Source organism: Rhinolophus sinicus, chromosome 15 (assembly GCF_057876585.1).
Source record: "Rhinolophus sinicus isolate RSI-liver-muscle chromosome 15, RSI-T2T, whole genome shotgun sequence".
NCBI lineage: Eukaryota > Metazoa > Chordata > Mammalia > Chiroptera > Rhinolophidae > Rhinolophus > Rhinolophus sinicus.
In genome coordinates, this window is record NC_142515.1 from 66944293 (window position 1) to 66962585 (window position 18293).

General features: G+C 42.2%; 1 long non-coding RNA gene across 1 annotated transcript; it reads right to left on the minus strand.

Moving 5' to 3' along the window:
• Window positions 1-1643: 1643 nt before the first annotated feature.
• On the minus strand, window positions 1644-18247 carry LOC141572650 (uncharacterized). Its single transcript, XR_012497960.2, has 2 exons — window positions 18032-18247; window positions 1644-4627 (listed from the first exon to the last, which is right to left on the minus strand). It is a non-coding gene; the product is annotated as an uncharacterized LOC141572650 (long non-coding RNA).
• Between the last annotated feature and the right edge of the window lie 46 nt (window positions 18248-18293).

The following is an 18293-nucleotide window of genomic DNA, read 5'->3' on the forward strand; positions in this document are numbered from 1 at the left end:
AAAGGCACTTTCTTTCCCACATCAAGGACCCTTGGAAAGCAAAGCATTCCAGCATCAGCAGTTTGAGCACTCTAATTAGAGAGCGAAAGCATGTTCTGGCCAGCAGGCAGAGCCATGAGGCCAGTCTGTGTTGGTGAGGCACTACTTGCCATTTGGGGGAACACATCACACATTTCTCTCCGGGGAGGTCATCCAGCCTCCAATCCTCTCATGGCATCCATTCGCACCAAATGTTCGGCTTCCCAGCCCCTAAGTGAGTTGGTGCCTCATACTTTTCAAGGTACAGCTAGATAATTCTGGTTGTGATGACAAGAAGGAGGGTGTCAGCTGTCTGTGGCACTTGCAGGACACCTGGGCACACTCCTCTCAGCCTGACTCTTCCTGGCATCGGTAAGGAGCCCTGCTACCCCTATAGCCAGACAACCAGGATTTTATTAAACCCTGTCCTGGGTGCTATCCTTGGTGCTGACCAGCATTGCACCTCCTTGTGGCCGACTGCCAAGGACCCCTAAGGCAGAGAATGTGCTTCTCAATCGTTGTGTGAAGCTGGATTTGGCTGCAGAGTGGCAAATTCCTTAGACTTCATGGTACCTGAAACCACTTGGCTGTCCTCAGTCTCAGAAGCATATGCTGAGGCCCTGCTTGGCCTCAGGAGCAGCACAGCACATGCAGCCTGCTGCTGGTAAGGCAGTGGCTAGCAGGCCATGGTAGCTACAGCAGAAGCAACCGCAGTGGAGGCACTCCCCCATCAGAGGCAGAAGCTCTGCAGACCAGAGGGACATCAGTCTTGTCCATCGCCCTAAATAAGTGTTTCTTTAATGATCTGCTCTTTCTCTTTCTATGCAGTTTAAAACAAAACAAAAAAACCCCACATAAAATAAATCCTCATTCTTCTGTAAAATGAGAGAAATTAGATATCTTTCAAAAAAGATTTTTATTAAAAAATATAGCTAACATGCAACATTATATCAGTTGCAGGGGTACACCACAGTTATTCAACATCTACATACCTAAAGAAGTGATCACCATGATAAGCCCAGCAACCATGTGACATTGTACCATGCTATCACAATATTATTGACTATATTCCCTATGCTGTACATTACATCCCCATGACTTATTTGTTTTATACCTGGAAACTTGGACCTCTTATTCCCCTTCACCTTCTCCCCCAGTTTTAAACTTTTCAATTATAGTTAACATTCAATATTATTTTATATTAATTTCAGGTGTACAGAATAGTGATTATACATTTGTATAATTTAAGAAGTGCTCTCCCTGACTACTTTAGTAGCCACCTAGCACTACACATAGTTATTACCATATTATTGACTATATTCCCAATGCTTTACTTTACATCCCCATGACTATATGACAATACCAATTTGTACTTCTTAATCCCTTTACCTTTTACACTCTGTCCCCAAACACCCCTCCCATCTATCACCTGAACAAATCTAGTACCCATCTGACACCATACGTATTTATTACAGTATTATTGACTATATTCCTTATGCTATGCCCTACATCCCCATGACTACTTTGTAACAACCAATTTGTACTTCTTAATCCCTTTTCCTTTTTCACCCAGCCCCTTGAACCCCTCTGCCATCTGGCAGCCATCAAAAAGTTCTCTGTATCTATGAGTTTGTTTCTGTTTTATTTGCTTGTTTATTTTGTTCTTTAGAGTCCACATATAAGCAAAATCACATTGAATTTGTCTTTCTCTGTCTGACACACTCCACTAAGCACAATTCCCTCCAGGTCCATCCATGCCACTGCAGATGGCAAGAACCCATTCCCTTCCCTGGCTGAGCAATATTCCATTGTATACATGTACCACCTCCTCTTCTTCTATTCTTCCATCGATAGACACCAGAGCTGCCTCCACATCTTGGCCATTGTAAACAATGCTGCAATGAACATATGGATTCAAGTGCCCCCTTGAAGTGACATTTTTGGATTTTCTCAGATAATTACCCTGATGTGGGATTACTGGTCCTTGTTTGTCTCTTGTTACAGCTTTTGTTTTAAAGTCTATTTTTTCTGTTATAAGTATTGCTTCTCAGCTTTTTTTTCCCATTTTCATGAAATAATTTTTTTCATCCCTTTACTTTCAGTCTGTGTGTGTCTTTCAATCTAAAGTGAGTGTCTTGTAGGCAAAGTATGTAAGGGTTTTGTTTTCTTATCCATCCAGCCACCCTGTGTTTTTGATTGGACCATTTAATGCATTTACATTGAAAGTATTTTTTGATAGGTATGTAGTTATTGTCATTGTAATATGTATTATATATGTAATTATATATGTTATGCATTCATCTTAAAGAAGTCCCTCTAACATTTCTTGTAATACTGGTTTGGTGGTGATGAACTCCTTTAGCTTTTTCTTGTCTGCGGAGCTCTTTATCTGTCCTTCAACTTTAAATGATAGCTTTGCTGGGTTGAGTAGTCTTGGTTATTGATCCTTGCTTTTCATCACTTTGAATATTTTCTGTCAATCCCTCCTGGCCTGTAAAGTTCCTGTTGAGAAATCAGCTGACAATCTTATGGGAGCTTCCTTGTAAGTTGCTAGTTGCCTTTCTCTTGCTGCTTTTAGGATTCTCTCTTCGTCTTTAACCTTTGCCATTTTAATTACAATGTGTCTTGGTGTGGACCTGTTTGAGTTCATCATGTTTGGGACTCTCTGCGCTTCCTGGGCTTGTATGTCCATTTCCTTCATCAGGTTAGGGAAGTTTTCAGTCATTATTTCTTCAAATAGGTTCTCAGTCCCTTGTTTTCTCCCTTCTCTCCTTCTGTTACCCCTATCATGCTAATGTTGTTATGACTGATGTTTTTCCAGAGGTCTCTAAAACTATACTCATTTTTTAAAATTCTGTTTTTCCTTTTGCTCTTCTGATTGGGTGTTTTCTTCTCCCTTGTGTTCCAAATCACTAATTCGATCCTCTGCTTCATCTAGTCTGCTGGTGATTCCTTCTAGTGCATCCCTCATTTCAGTTATTGTAGTCTTCACTTCTGACTGGTTCCTTTTTTATGATTTCTATGTGTTTTTTTAATGCTTGCTATCTCTTTGTTGAAGTTGTTACTGAATTCCTTGAACATCCTCATAACCAGTGTTTTCAACTCTGTCTCTGGTAGGTTGCTTGCTTCCATTTTGTTTAGTTCTATTTCTGGAGATTTCGCCTGTTCTTTCATTGGAGATGTATTTCTTTGTTTCCTCATTTTGATTGCCTGTCTGTATTTCTTTCTATGTATTAGGTAAATCTGCTATGTCTCCCAGTCTTGTTGGGTGGCCTTATATAGTAGGTGCCCTGAGCGGCCCAGTGGCACAGTCTCCCTGGTCACCTGTGCTGGGTGCTCCAGGAGTGTCCCTGTGTGGGTTGTGTGTGTTCTCCTGTTATAGTTGAGCTTTGATTGCTATTGGTATGTCAGTGGGTGGGACTGACCCTCAGGCTAGCTGGCTGTGGGGTTGGGCCATGTCCACAGTTTATGGGCTGCTGTGTGGGTAGCTTATCACTCAGAACATGATTCACCCCAGCAGGCTCTCGCGCCTGTTGAGACCACCCTTTGTGTGTGCCACTTTTGAAGCTAATTGGGTGTTGCTCTGCTATAGTCTGAAGCCAACCTCTAAGTACATTGGTTCTGGGGCCTCTTGGGAGGGGTTCTGATGCAGGCCAGGTCACCTACTGCCTGTGACTGGCCAAGGACTACCTGGTAGGAGCTACAAAGCAATCCACAGTTGGTTGCTGCCTGTATTCCACCTGAAGGCATGTGGGAGAGGCTATGCTGTGAACCAAAGATGACTGCAACCTATACCAGGTCTGGGGTAGCTCTGCAAAAAGCCAGGACACACTGAGGCCTACTGCCAGTTGCTAGCTCCTGTAAGGCCTTATGTGGTATGGAGTTGGGTGTGGTGGGGTCTCAGTGAGTCACCAGGGTGGAGCAAGCAGAGCTCACCAGACCAATTCAGATTCAGATTTGGCCTGTGAGGTAGGCTCAACACAGAAAAGATGGCGCCCACCTGCTAGCTGCATGGGAGGAAGATTCCTAACAGGGAAAATGGTGACTATTTTCCAGCTCTTGCCCCAAAGTCACACACCTCAGTCTGTCCCTTGTATGTCTCCAGCGCCCTCTGAGTCACTGTCCCTCCTCTGGATCCCAAAGTGAGTGCCTGAGGGAGAGTTTGTGCAGGTCCTTTAAGAAGATGTGTGCATGTCCTGCAGCCTTCTGTCCCACCCAGACGATCATAATTCCCACTGTTTTTCACAGCTAGATGTTGTAGGGGCCCTTCCTCCCAGCATCAGTACACTGGGCTGGGGAGCCTGGTGTGGGGATGGGGTTCCTTGCTCCTCCGTGGGGAACCTCTGTGGCAGAAATATCTCTCCCGATTTTCAACCACCAAACGTGGGTGTGGGAGCAGCCCATTTCATGTCTCCACCCCTTCTACCAGTCTTGACATGGCTTCTTCTTTATATCCTTAGTATAAAACTTCTGTGCAGCTAGACTTCAGATGGTTGTCCAGGTTGGTTGTTCTATAAATTAGTTGTAATTTTGATGTGTTCACAAGGTGAGGCAAGCACAGTATTTATCTACTCCACTGTCTTGGATCTTTCCATCCGAAAGTGGATATCTGTAAGGCAACACATTGAATAGTAATTCTGAGTAAAGATGGACTGAACTCCCCACCACCTTCTTGGGCAAGGTCCTTCTGGCTCTGTCATAAGACTTCCTGGCTCAGGACAAGAACCAAACCTCAGAAGTTCAATCTCATGTCCCTCCCATGAGAATACCTCTGGCTCAATCGTACTTATATCGTCTGTAAATGTCTGACCAGGACTCAGGCCATATTTCTATCATAGACACAGAGCTGCTTGGATGAAGTGGGAATGGGGGTCTCTGGGATCTCACATTCAGTCTCCTTCCCACACTTCAGGGAACCACAGAGTTCACACTGAAAGCCATGATCCTAGAAAGGGCCTTGTAAACCGTGGCCCAGGTGGGGTGAACAGAAAAGTGCAGCCTAGGGTCATTTTGAAGGACCCACCCCTCCTCTACCTTCCAGCTTCCCCTGGCCCTACTGATTTGTTAAATGTACATACTGTGGAATAGTTTAAAGTATGAGCTGTTAGCCCAGATGAGAAAGAGAAAGAACATGTCAGTTCAGACAACTTGCCATTATCATGTTCTAGAACCAAGAAACATATTTAACTTTTGTACACAATGCAGCAGATTTCCAGATAAAATGACTACATTTGTATGAAACTCTAACTTCTTTCAATTTTCCATTGAAATGACTAACAACAGAATATAGAAATAGGAAAAGCACGCATCAATGACAGGATTTGGAGAGGTGTGGCATTGTCAAATAAGAAATTGATATATTCAAGATATTATTCCAGAAAAGGCTGGGACAAGATCAAATAGAAAGAAGGATTGACCCAAGCCCTGGCAAAGTCCATGACCATCCCTTTCAGAGATGCAGAAACTGCAGGCACATCTTGATTCCACCCTCCCTATGAGAAGGGACAAAAGCCTTGGGTCATGGCAAAGGTAGAGCATAAGGTTGCACTCGATTTGTGTCAAAAAATAAAAAAGGTTACTGCTCTATGCAAAGAAAGGGAATACTGCCCCAACTATGGTTTTCATAACAAATATGGTTAAAACTAGCGGCTCTGGTCAGAGTCAGAAATGTCTGGATTTTCTTCTAACCCTCAATAGGGTTAGACCTTGGGAAAGTCGCTTGGTTATCTCTGAATCTCAATTTGATCCATCAATGAGGATTATTTTAGAAATCACTTCATAGAGCTGTGAGAATTAAATACAATAATCCACGTTTTGACCTCAGCACAGGGCTACTAGTTAGTAGGTAAATATTACTCCCCAAATATAGCAGTGGTTTTCAATGTTAGGTGAGCAAGATGATCTATTTATATTTTTTTATTTAAAATAGAGAAATCCAGCTTTACTAATGGCTAATATTCAGACTGACCCTGGCATCTGCATTGACCAAATGTTAGGTGGATTTTGGTTGTATCTGGTAAAGGCCTTGTGCTGAGGGCAGAGCAGGAGTTCCCTGCAGAAGGTGGACAGTGGTCCCCCTGCCCCACATTTCCCATCTTCCGAAATTTGAACCTATTGCAGTTTCCATGGACCCAGCTAAGGATACATATAGATTATATTTTCTTAAATAGTTGAATCTCTGCTTGTACTGTCTTTTTCTGATTTTGGTCTTAGGGTAATGCTGGCCTCACAAAATGAGTTAGAAAGTATTCTTTCTGCTTCTATCTTTTGGATGAGATTGTAGAGAATTGGTATAATTTCTTTCTTAAATGGTTGGTAGAATCCATCAGTGAACTGATCTGTGCTTGGGGCTTCCCATTTTGTAATTTTATAAATTATTATTATTAGTTTCCCCTTTTCTTCTGCCTACCCCCCCCCCCCCCCCCCAGTTCAAGCCGTTGCTCCCGGCCCGTGCTGGTGTTACCAGCCTTGTGCTCCCGAGGCAGTCGGTCGCCAGTCGTCAGTTGGCTGCTCACAGCAGCTCACGGCAGCTCTCGCTGGCTGCCGGCTGCTCACGATGGCTGCTGGCCACTCACAAAGGCTGCCAGCCACTCATGCTGGTTGCTGGCCACCAGCCACTCATGGCAGCACATGGTAGCCTACAGCGGCACACAGCAGCCCACAGCAGCACATGGCAGCTCACGCCAACCTCCGGCTGCTCACAGCAACCCAGCTCTAGGGAGAGCTGTTGTTCACAATCCTAGCTGTAGAGGGCGCAGCTCACTGGCCCATGTGGGAATCGCCCCAGCTGCCTTCGGCATTAGGAGCGCAGCGCTCCAACCGCCTGAGTCATTGGGCTGGCTCAATTTTATAAATTATTGATTCAATTTCTTTAATAGGTATGGAGCTATTCAGATTATCTATTTCTTCTTGTGTGAGTTTTGACAGTATACGTCTTTCAAGGAATTGGTCTGGTTCATCTAGGTTATTAAATTTGTGGACATAGAACTGTTCATAATATTCCCCTATTATCCTTTTAATGTCCATAGGATCTGTAGTGATGTCCCTCTTTCATTTCTGATATTCATAATTTGTGTCTTCTTTTTTTTTTTTTTCTTACCTTACGTAGAGGCTTATTATTTTATTGATATTTTCAAAGAACTAGATTTTGGTTTTATTGATTTTCTCTATTGACTTTCTGTTTTCAGTTTTATTAATTTCTGCTTGAATTTTTATTATTTCCCTTTTTCTGATTACTTTGGATTTAACTTGCTTTTATTTTTCTAGGTTCCCAAGGCGATGTTTAGATGATTGATTTTAGGCCTTTTTTTCTAATATATGTATTCAATTTTATAAATTCCCATTTTATTTCCCTAGGACTTTGGAGGGTGGGTCTGGAAGTTCCAGACTTCTAATAAAGTTTAGGTCATTCTGGCAACAAGCCCCCATCCTGAAGCCATCTAGGGGCCTGCCAAGACTCATTAGAACAAAAGATGCTCCTATCACTCAGGAAATTCCAAGGCATTTAGGAACTCTAGGTCAGGAACTGGGGACAAAAAGCAAATATATATATTTCTTATTATGCTAAAGAGTTTCAGACAGCTTGGAGGGAGGTAATTTGGCTAAGAAACCTGGCTCTGAATGGAAGAGACGGCAGGATAACATCTAGGAGGCATTGGTGGGGGGGTCCCAGATATTTTTTTTGAAAACGAGAAAGTTTAAATTGAGTGCATTAAAGAGAGAAATGAATGAAGGTATATTTGAATGCACAATATTAAGAGGGGGGGAAGGGCAGAGAGCTGTGAGAGAAAAGGGTTGTGTTCTCTTTTATAACAGGAGGGAAGGAGGGAAGGATGCAGGCAAATGTATAAATTGGGGGTTGGGGGATGACAAGACTTGAGACAGTTCCTGATGATGGTTTCAAATTTCCCTATGAGGTATAAGAGGGAGCGTCATCATCTGGCGGGAAGGGATATAGAGAGAAGGCTAGGGTTTGAGAAAGTCCTGGAAAATTTGAAATTGCTGGGAATGTTTGGAAAATTTAGAGAGAAGTAGATCAAAAAACTCAAACCAATCGAAAGAGAGCCATAAATACAAATGAAGATGTTCTCTCCATCAAAGGACAACACAAAGGGAATAACAATATAAGCCACAAGTAGGGAAACTGTCCAAACAACTGGACATTTCCCAATTTGTAACACGTTTAACTCTCATTGTACTGGCAGCTATAATAGAATATGTAGAGAGCTTATAAATCTCTAAGAAAAAGAATAATCAATAGAAAACTGAACAAAAACCTTGAATGGGCATTTTACTAAAGAGTAAACCCAAATGACTAATGAACATCTGAAAAATATTTGATACCATTCATCAGAAAAATGAAATTAAATCCACAATGAGTCAACACTATACAACCAACGTATTGGCAAAAATTGAGGTAAACACTTAATGAAGTATTGGCAAGGATTATGTGTTAGTTTTCTATTGCTGCTGTAACAAATTACCACACAGTGTAGTTTAAAACAACACAAATTTACTATTTGACAGTTCTGGAGGTCAGAAGTCCAGGTTCATTCTTAATGGGATAAATTCAAGGTGCCAGCTGTGCTGGTTCCTTTTGGAGGCTGTAGGAGACAATCTGTTTCCTTGACTTTTGCAGCTGCAACTGGCTACCTACATTCCTTGACTTGTAGTCCTTTTCTCTGTCTTCAAATCTCTCTCATTCTTCCTGAGCTCTGCTTCTGTCATCACAGCTCCTTCTAAGACACTGACTCTACTCTCTCCCCCTATAAGGGTCCTTGTGATTACATTTGCCACCCCACCCCCAACCAAACTCCCCAGGTCAAGATCCCTAACTAATGACATCTGCAAAGTCCCTTTTATGATGTAGGGAACATATTCACAGATTTCAGAGATTATTGACTTTTTGGGGGGCCATTATTCTACCTACAACAAATTGGAACAATAGGAACTCCATATACTACTGGTAGGAGTATATATTGGTATAACCACTTTAGAAAACAATTGGATATTTCCCAATAGAGTTGGACATGTGTATTTCCTATGACCCAGCATTTGCACTTCCAGCCTAGACCTGAGAGAACTCTTGCACGTAGGCACCAGGACACAGGTACTAAAATAATCAAAGGGATCTAGTCCTATTATCTCTCCGATTGCATCTCTTTTTTATTCTCGGTCATGCTTACTCTTCTCCAGACACACATGATGTTGTATAATAAAGAATTTGGCTGGCCTTTGTCCTCTGGTTCCTGGGAGGGAACCTATAAATCATTGGAATTTCCCAAGTGATAGGAGTGTCTTTGTTATTCATGGTGGGCCTTCAGACCACATCTGAGTTTAAGCTAACAAGGTGACTCAGATGGGGGCTAGTTATGCCAGAAAGACCAACCATGTGATTACAGGGTCGGGGCTGTGAGTCACCTGACATCAGTCCGACTTTGGGGTTGGGGAAGAGAGCTGGAGATTGAACCACATGGACATAGATGATTCAATCATACTTACATAATAAAACTTTGGACACAGAAGCAATACTCTGGACACAAGCTCAGATGAACTTCCCTGGTTAATAATACACTGTGCTGGGTAGGTGATGCATTCTGACTCCATGGGGAGAAGACATGGAAGCTTTTCGTTTTGGGCCCTCCCAGACCTTGCCCTATGAGACCCTTTGGCTGGTCCTGATTTGAATTCTTTTTGTTGTGAGGTAAGACTATAATCATGAGTATAATGCTTACCTAAGTTTTGTGAATTCTTCTAGTGAATTATCAAACTTGAGTGGGGTAATGGGAACCTCCAAATTTGTAGCCGTTGGTCAGAAGCTTGGGTGGCTTGGTGATCCCTGAGCTTGTGGCTGCTGTCTGAAGTAAAGGCAGTCTTGTGGGGACTGTGTCCTTAGCCAGTGAAATTTGGCCTCTCTAGGTATTTAGTGTCAGAACTGCTCACACAGACCCTTCTGTACTAGTCCTGCCTCGAGACCACTGCACAGACTCCTCCCTCTGCTGGAACACCTCACCCCAGGTGGTGCATGGCACCATCTTCACCCCCTTCAAGTCTGGGCTTAGATGTCAACTTAGTGGGAAATACCACAGAAGTGCAACTTTCCACCCTGGTACTTTTCATCTCTTTCCCTTCTTTTTTGTCCTAATCAGTACTTCTCATCTTATAACATATAACATAATTTATTTATTTTTTTCTGTTTATTGTTGTTATCCACTTCTAGAATATCCATGTGGGAAGGAAATTTTACCTGTTTTGATCACTGTTCTAGCCCAATGCCTAAAGCAGTGCCTGGTAAGTAATATGTCCCCAAGAAATATTTGTTCAGTGAATAAATAATAATAGCAAAAGTATGTCAGCTCCTCAAATGTCTACTAATAGTAGACCAAATAAACATATTGTAACAATACCAAACAGCAATCAACATGAATAAACTACATTCATCCATATGGGTGAATCTCACAAACATTGATGATACAAGCAAGTGACAGTAGGAAATATAAAATATGATTCTGTGGGGGCTAAAATAATACTTTTCCTCCCACCTCCTACATTCTTCTAGCTGGGCTAATAATTCAAAGGACATACAGCAGATTAACAGGAGAAAATAAAATTTTAATACATGTGCATGGGGAATTCACAAAACCATAAAAGTTCCAGAGACAATGAGGAAAAATTGAATATGTATGTCATTTCTAACTAAGTAGAAAAGGGGGGAATGGAGTCTTAGATTTTTAAAAGTGAAAATGAGTATTTTACAGGTTCTTACTAGGCAACTCAGAAAAAAACGGGACATAGGGGGTGATCTAGTTAACAGGCCCCTGCTTAGATCCTTCTTGTTTAATTCTAAGGCGATTATGCTAAGTTTCCCTTCCTGAAGCAGATTTTTCCATTTAAATCTCTTAGGCAGGAAAGAGAGAGGGTCAAAAGATCTGAGTCTTTTGTTTCTTAATAACCAGCTTAAAATCATTATCCCAAAAGGCAGTTTTAGAGTGGCAAAACTTGTGTTCCCTTTAATTTCACTCAGAAAAGTTCTAAAATAGGCATACATATTTAGAGGTGAAAGTTTAAACAGAGGCAGGGGAATAAATATCAGGATAATGGTTACGTCTGAAAGGGAGGTGGTAAGGGGAGAGTACAAGGGGCCAGCCACTGGGGAAGGACACAGGGGGCTTCTCATGTGCGGGCAGTGCCCTATTTCTTACCCTAACTCCTGGTGTTGTCGGGAAATGGGTTCGTGGTATCATCACAGGAAAGAATCCAAGGCCGCACCAAATAAGCCAAGCAAGCAGTCGACTCATTAAAAGAAAAGAACGTAACACACTCCCAAAATAATGGGAGCAGGCAGGCCAGGACTAGAGCAACTGCCCCAAAGAACAAAGAAGCCTAGGAATTTATTATTCTCAAAATGCGAGTGTGAAATATTAAAGTTTAGGGGTGGCGTTATAGCTGTTCCTAGGTGGGCCTTCGCTGACCTCTCCTCCCATCAGGAAATGGATTCAGTTGTCCTTGTTTGGCTCTTGTTGGAACTGTCATGGTGGCACGGGGTGGGGGTGGTGGGGGTGGGGGTGTGTGTGTGGAGATTTTCCCCAACCGCAATGCTAATGATATTAGAATCCATTATAATTAGCTAATGTTCACCTTGAGGGACAGGATGGCATCCTGGATCTGTTCTCAGCCACCAAAATCTAGTTCTGGCTAGTCTGGTAGCTGCACTTTTTCTTAAGGATGATCTCATCTCCCTTCTTTGTCTTTCCTTACTTCCTCCTTCCTTTCCATCCCCGTCTTTCCCTGAGGCCCTATTCTTTCTGCCTAAGGTAACACTGGTTCCATTCTCATTGTGATTATTCCTGAAACCATACACATATATTTCATACACTCTTCTGTATGTGTGACATATTTCATAGTTTAAGAAAAGGAGCAAAAGAACCATCAGGATGACGGATAGTGTTGAGTTCTCAGTCCCACTGATGAGTTTATTGTGAATTGAGAGTGATCAGGGCTGTATGATTGCCTCTTGCAGCACTTAGACACCTGAGGGGACATCTGGAGAAGGCAGAGCTGGAGTTTCACCAGGTGGGGGACGTGAAGGTAAGAGGAGCAAGGAAATCTAGGGTTATTGTCAAGGGAACAACTGAAAACCTGTTCAATGGAAACAGGGCTAAAAGGAGAGGCCAGTGAAGGCAGGAGGGAGAAAGCTGAAATCCGGGAAGACCTGGTTTGGGCAGGAATCAGATCCAAGGGCCTACTGTATGTCCCCGAAAATAAGACTGGGTCTTATATTAATTTTTGCTCTAAAAAATGCATTAGGGCTTATTTTCAGGGGATGTCTTATTTTTTCCATGTACAACAATCTAAATTTATTCATTTATTCACGTACAAAAATCTACATTTTTTCACATACAGTCATGCCATCTTCTGGAACATCGTCATAACTTTCCAAACCCCGAATTCTGGTTTGACTTTCTTGCGACCCCATTTCCTGTTTAACCATTGGCCCCAATCTCTCATGTCCAGCAACAGAGCTCTCCTTAAATGAGCACTTCTTGTCCATGTAGCCTGCTTGTGGTGCATTGGTAACACAGCTGTCAGTGATTTTATCCCATGAATTCTTCACCCAAGTCACGACCTCTTGCAGGCTAGGCTTCACAAAGTTTCCATGCTGATTTCTCCATTCTATTTTCAATGTAGTCATTGATTTCCATGTGCAAATCATTCTTGAATAGCTTGTTTATTGCAATATCAAGAGTCTGGAGATAGGCAGTCATTCCTGCATGAATCATTATTTGATCTATTCTTCTCTCTGCAAGGAAGTTCTTCATGTCTTTAGCACGGTGAGTGCTGGCTGAATCCCAGACCAGCAGACCTCTTTGACCACCTCGTAAAATAAGTGGCAGCATTAAATCAACCCACTTCCTTATAACTGCTTGTGTGCACCAGGCTTGTTTGGTTTCAAGAACATAAATGCCTAAAACACTAAAACACGTTCAACCTTATCTTTCTTGCCATTAGTAATGATTAGAGGTGGGGCTTTCTTTCCTTCCAGACGAATTGCCATAATACAGGTAACACATGCACTTTTATAACCAGTGTGGGGAATGTTGACTGACGAGGCACCCCTCTGATCAATTGTCGTTTGAGATCCTTGGCCCATAAACACTGCAGTTTCATCCATAGCAATCATGTTGGAGAGCTGGTATTTAGAAAAGTCAATGCCACCAACAAAGGACTTGAATGCAAGTGCACGTTTAATAACTTCAGTATCTTCCAGCTTGAACAGTCTTGTCGATCTTCGAGACAGTTCATATCGCTGAAGGAAGCCGTCCAGCCAGTGTTGTGATGCTTTGAATTCTTCTGGGGATATTTTTAACTGTGGTGCCATTGCAAGGGAAAATGCTTGAATATCTGTCCTGCGCACAACCAAAGCCTTTGCCCTCCTGTCAGCAATCCATTCACAGATGATGTCTTCCAGCTCAGGAAATAATGGTTGCTGACCTGATCCACACTTGCTCTTCTTAGTATTTCCCTCGTCCACCTGTTGACTGAAGTTATTATAATCTGCTCGCCATTTTTGGACCATTCGGAGATGCAACTTTTTCTCTTTGCAGAAAGCCGTAAGATTCTTGCCCTGGGAGTCCTCCACGATTCCTTGTTTGTACTTGATGGAATAGCTCTTTCTTTTTGCACCCATCTTGTCTGGGGGCCAAAATATTATTCCCTTTAAATCTACCATTAAATCAAGTGTGAATTGAAGACTTATGAGACAGGAGTGGCAACAAAAATGATCACAGTTAAGAATGATGGTCCACACAAAAGTGACGAAAAATTGCAGGCACCAAAATTCAGAAAACGTTTCTTTATTTCACACAAGTGCATTAAGTACGTCCATTACAACACACGACGTATTGAATTATGAAGATTCATATTAGACACAACCACGTTTGTTTGTTATCAAGTGCGTACGTTATTTGTGCGTTGTGCCTGTACTCCGATTGGTCATTCGGCAATAAGTCTCAAGTTCATCTGTTTACATAGGTGTTTACCTCTCATCCAAAGGCGCCCGCTTAGTATTTACAAATACTTAATTATAATTTGTATTATCATTTATTTTAAGCATTGTCAATAATATTGTTTATTTATATTTAATTATATATTAATATTATTTTATAATTCAATGCATCTGTCGTGTGTTATAACGGACATACTAAATGCGTCCGTCTGGCTGACGATCTTAACTGGGGCTTGTTTTTGGGGTAGGGCTTATATTACGAGCATCCTGAAAAATCATGCCAGGGCTTATTTTCTGGTTAGGTCTTATTTTCAGGGAAATACGGTAGTGCAGTCTATGAGCTGGGCTCCATGGAAGGAAAATGCTGTAAGCCAGTTATTTTATTGTTAGATATTTGAAATACAACTTTATTCTGATTCTAAATGAAAAGGAATGAGGACCACAGTAACACAAGATTTCACCATTGAACATTGTGATATGACTGTAACAGTCTTATATTTGAGACTCAAGGAAACAGAGGTCTTGATGCGGGACACATTTGAGGCAAAACAATGTCTGGATATGACAGGAACAGTGGGTGGCTGAATTGTCACGGTCATATGTATTTTAGTTCCACAACTTGCAGAACTCGCTCTGCCCCAAAGCCAACCCAAATAAAGCAACATAAAAGTGCTACCAGTGTCCTGCTATGCAGGTGCATCTCAGGCCACATTCCCCAGCGTGGGGAAGATGGACAGCAGGAGCGCTTGGGGCAAAAGGATTGTGGGCTCTTACCTCTTCTCTGATCCAAGCACTTTTGGCTCTATCTGCGGTACATGTCCCATTATAAGCACTTCTCATTACCATGAATACGACTGTACTGGTCTAAGCCACCACTATGTCATCTGACAATTGCAATGGCCTTTTAACTGCTCTCTCCACTTCTCCTGTGCACCCTAGAGGCTTCCTCATCTTCGTGGCAACAACGGCAATGCTGTATTCATTGGCAGTAATGAATCATCCTGATTCCCCCTCCCCGTAATAATAGATACAGCAAAAAGGAGGGAAAAAGAGAAACCTGTGGACAACATCTGAACAGAAGGAGATGACAAGATAGTCACAGAGATTAAAATTATTTGTAAATTTACATACAGTAAAATTCACGCTTTTCAGGGTATAGCTACTTTAAGTTCTGACAAATGCATAGGGTTATGTGACCACCACCACAAATCATGATACAGATATACTTTCATAGCACCTAAAAATACCCCCATGCAAGAGTTAATGGCCCCAGCCCACCCCACCAACCCCTGGAGACCACTGTTCTCCATCTCTACAGTTTTGCCTTTTCTAGACATTCATATGAATGTTATTAAATGGAATCATAAAGTTTAGATCCTTTTTTCCCCCTTTCTTCTACCCCCCCCCCCCCCGCCGTTCAAGCCATTATTTCTCAGTCTAGTTGTGTAGGACACAGCTCCCTAGCCCATGCTGGTATTATGAACCTTGCACTCCCCCGGGCTGAGGCAGTCCGTCACCAGTTGTATGTCAGCTGCTCACAGCAGCTCATGGCAGCTCTCGCCATCTGCTGGCCAGTGGCTGCTGGCCACCAGCTGTTCATGGCAGCACATGGTAGCTCACAGCAGCACACGCAGCAGCCCACGCAGCAGCCCACGCAGCAGACCACAGCTGCTCACAGAAACCTAGTCACTGCAGCCCAGCCCAGCTCCAGGGAGAGCTGTTGTTCACAATCTTAGCTGTAGGGGGCACAGCTCACTGGCCCATGTGGGAATCAAACCGGCGACCTCAGTGTTAGGATCATGGCGCTCCAACCACTTGAGCCACCCAATCACCTGAGCCACCGAGATGGCCCAGTTTGGATCCTTTTGAGCCTGGCTTCTTACATGACATTTTTGAGAATCATTCATGTTGTTGCTGAGTGGTATTCAACTGTCTGGATGTACCACAGTTTGTTGATCCATTCACTCACTGAAGGACTTTTGGATTATTTCTAGTTTGTCTCAGGGACTGACAGAATATGAGATACAATTCAGTAGCAATGTAGATTTGGACTTGATTAAACAACACGGCCTAACTGATATATACAGAATATTCATTCTTTTCTAAAGCATATGGGACATTTACCAAAATAGAACATATTCTGGGCTATAAAGAATGTATGAGCAGATTTCAGAAAATTGAAATCATTCAAAGTATATCCCCTGCCTGTTGTATAATTAAATTGGAATTCACAAACAGGACAATAGCTAGAAAAGTCCCTAATATCTGGAAACTAAGCAATACCCTTCTATATAATTCATGGGCCAAAAGAGAAGTCAAAATGGAAATTTAAGAAAATATCTTGAGCTAAATGAGAAAAATGCACTTAAAATTTGTGAGAGACAGTACAATAGTGCTTAAAAGGAAACTTATAGCTTTAAATGCATATGAAAAAGATGGTTAAAAACCAGTGAGTGTAGCTTCCAACTTAAGAAACTGGGGGGAAAAAGGATAATAAATATTCTCCAAAAGTAGAAATACAGATATAATAAAACAAAGGGCAAAGATCAATGAAATGGAGAAAACTCATTGAAGTCGAAAGTTGTTTCTTTGAAAAAAATTATAAAACTGACAAAACCCTAGCAAGACTGATGAAGAAAGAGAAAACACAAAGATCCTCAATATCAGAATGAAAACTGGGACATCACTACAGATTTTACAGACATCTGAGAGATAATAAAAGTATGTCATGAACAACTTGTCAGTAAATCGGAAAATTTAGACAAAATGGAAAATATTGCAAAATGCAATTTACCAAAAGTGACATAGGAAGAAGTGAATAATCTGTGTGGTCTTATGTGTGTTAAAGAATATGAATCTGTACTCTAAAGCCTTCCCACAGTGGAAATCAAGGTGCAGATGGTTACTAATATTCTCATTGAAAAAAAAATCAATCAAGCACAAATTTATGTTTTGTGTACTATCATCTAAGCATATTATAATTACAAAAAGTTATAAATCTTCACTTAAACAAATAATATAGGGAGTTGTGGGTGGGGTATAGATGAAAAAAATTGGCCACGTATTGATAATTGTTGAAGTGGGGTCATTGGATTTATTACATCTTCTTAGCTCCTACTTTTGTAAATGTTTGAAATTATCTATAATAAAGTGTTTTTGTAAAAAAAGTCAGACCATAGCATTACTCTGCAAAACCCCCCACCAGCTTTGCCACTCTCTTTGAGTCAAAGCCACATTTGGGCCAATGGCCAACCAGGCTCTTCCTGTTCCCGTCACCCTGGCACCTCCCGGAATCTCACTCTCTGCCACACTCTCGCTCATTTCCACAGCATTCTGGCCTCCTCATTATTGTTTGCACATAACCAAGGCATACTCCCACCTCAGGGCCTTTGCACTTACTGTTCCCTTTGCCTCAAATGTTCATTCTTCAGATTCAGCATGCTTGCCTCAGTCAGATTTTTGTGCAAATGTCATTTTCAGTAGACTTCCCTGACCACCCAAAATAAAATAACTAACTCCACAAATTGCACTCCCTGTCCCCTCTCCCTGCCATGCTTTTCTCCAGAGCATCTGTATCATTTGATATATGAAATATTTTCTTGTGCTTTTATCGCCTCCTTGCTACAAGAATGCAAACTTCAGCCAAACAGGGACCTTCACACCAGTATCCCAGCACCCAGAATGGCCTTCTATGAACCTGTGCTGAATGAATGAGTAAGAAAGGTCCTCAGTCTCTCCAAGAGGTGCTATGGGGCACCTCCTCATTCTTCCACACAGACCCCTCCACCCTGTGGACTTGCAGACCTGTTCCACATTCACCTGAGTTCTGATTGCCTCCAAGGTCACTCCCAATCTCCAAAGTTGTCACCAGAGAACAGGGACTCCCTTCAGAGAAACAGGAGGCTCCACTGGGAGCCAGAACACCTGGATCCTCCTCCTAGTGGTTTTGGAAAAATGGGGACTATGGAATCTCTCAAGGTGATTTTGGACCCTAGTTCTGACACTTACCAGCTCTGAGATCCTGCAGGGTCACTTCACTTCCCTGAACGGCTGTTGGCTCATTTGTCGAGTGGGGACAAAACCAACACCAAACTTACAGGGTGGTTGTGATGATTCAAGGGAATAATCACAGGGACCAGGATTTGCCCGTGGAAGCGCTTGCTGTCAGGTGCCTCTGATAAAAATTCTGGCAGCTCTTGCGAGTCCCCAAAGGGTCTTTTACACGAGGTGGCCAGAACACCTTTACAGTTGTCTGTTGCCTTGTCCTTTT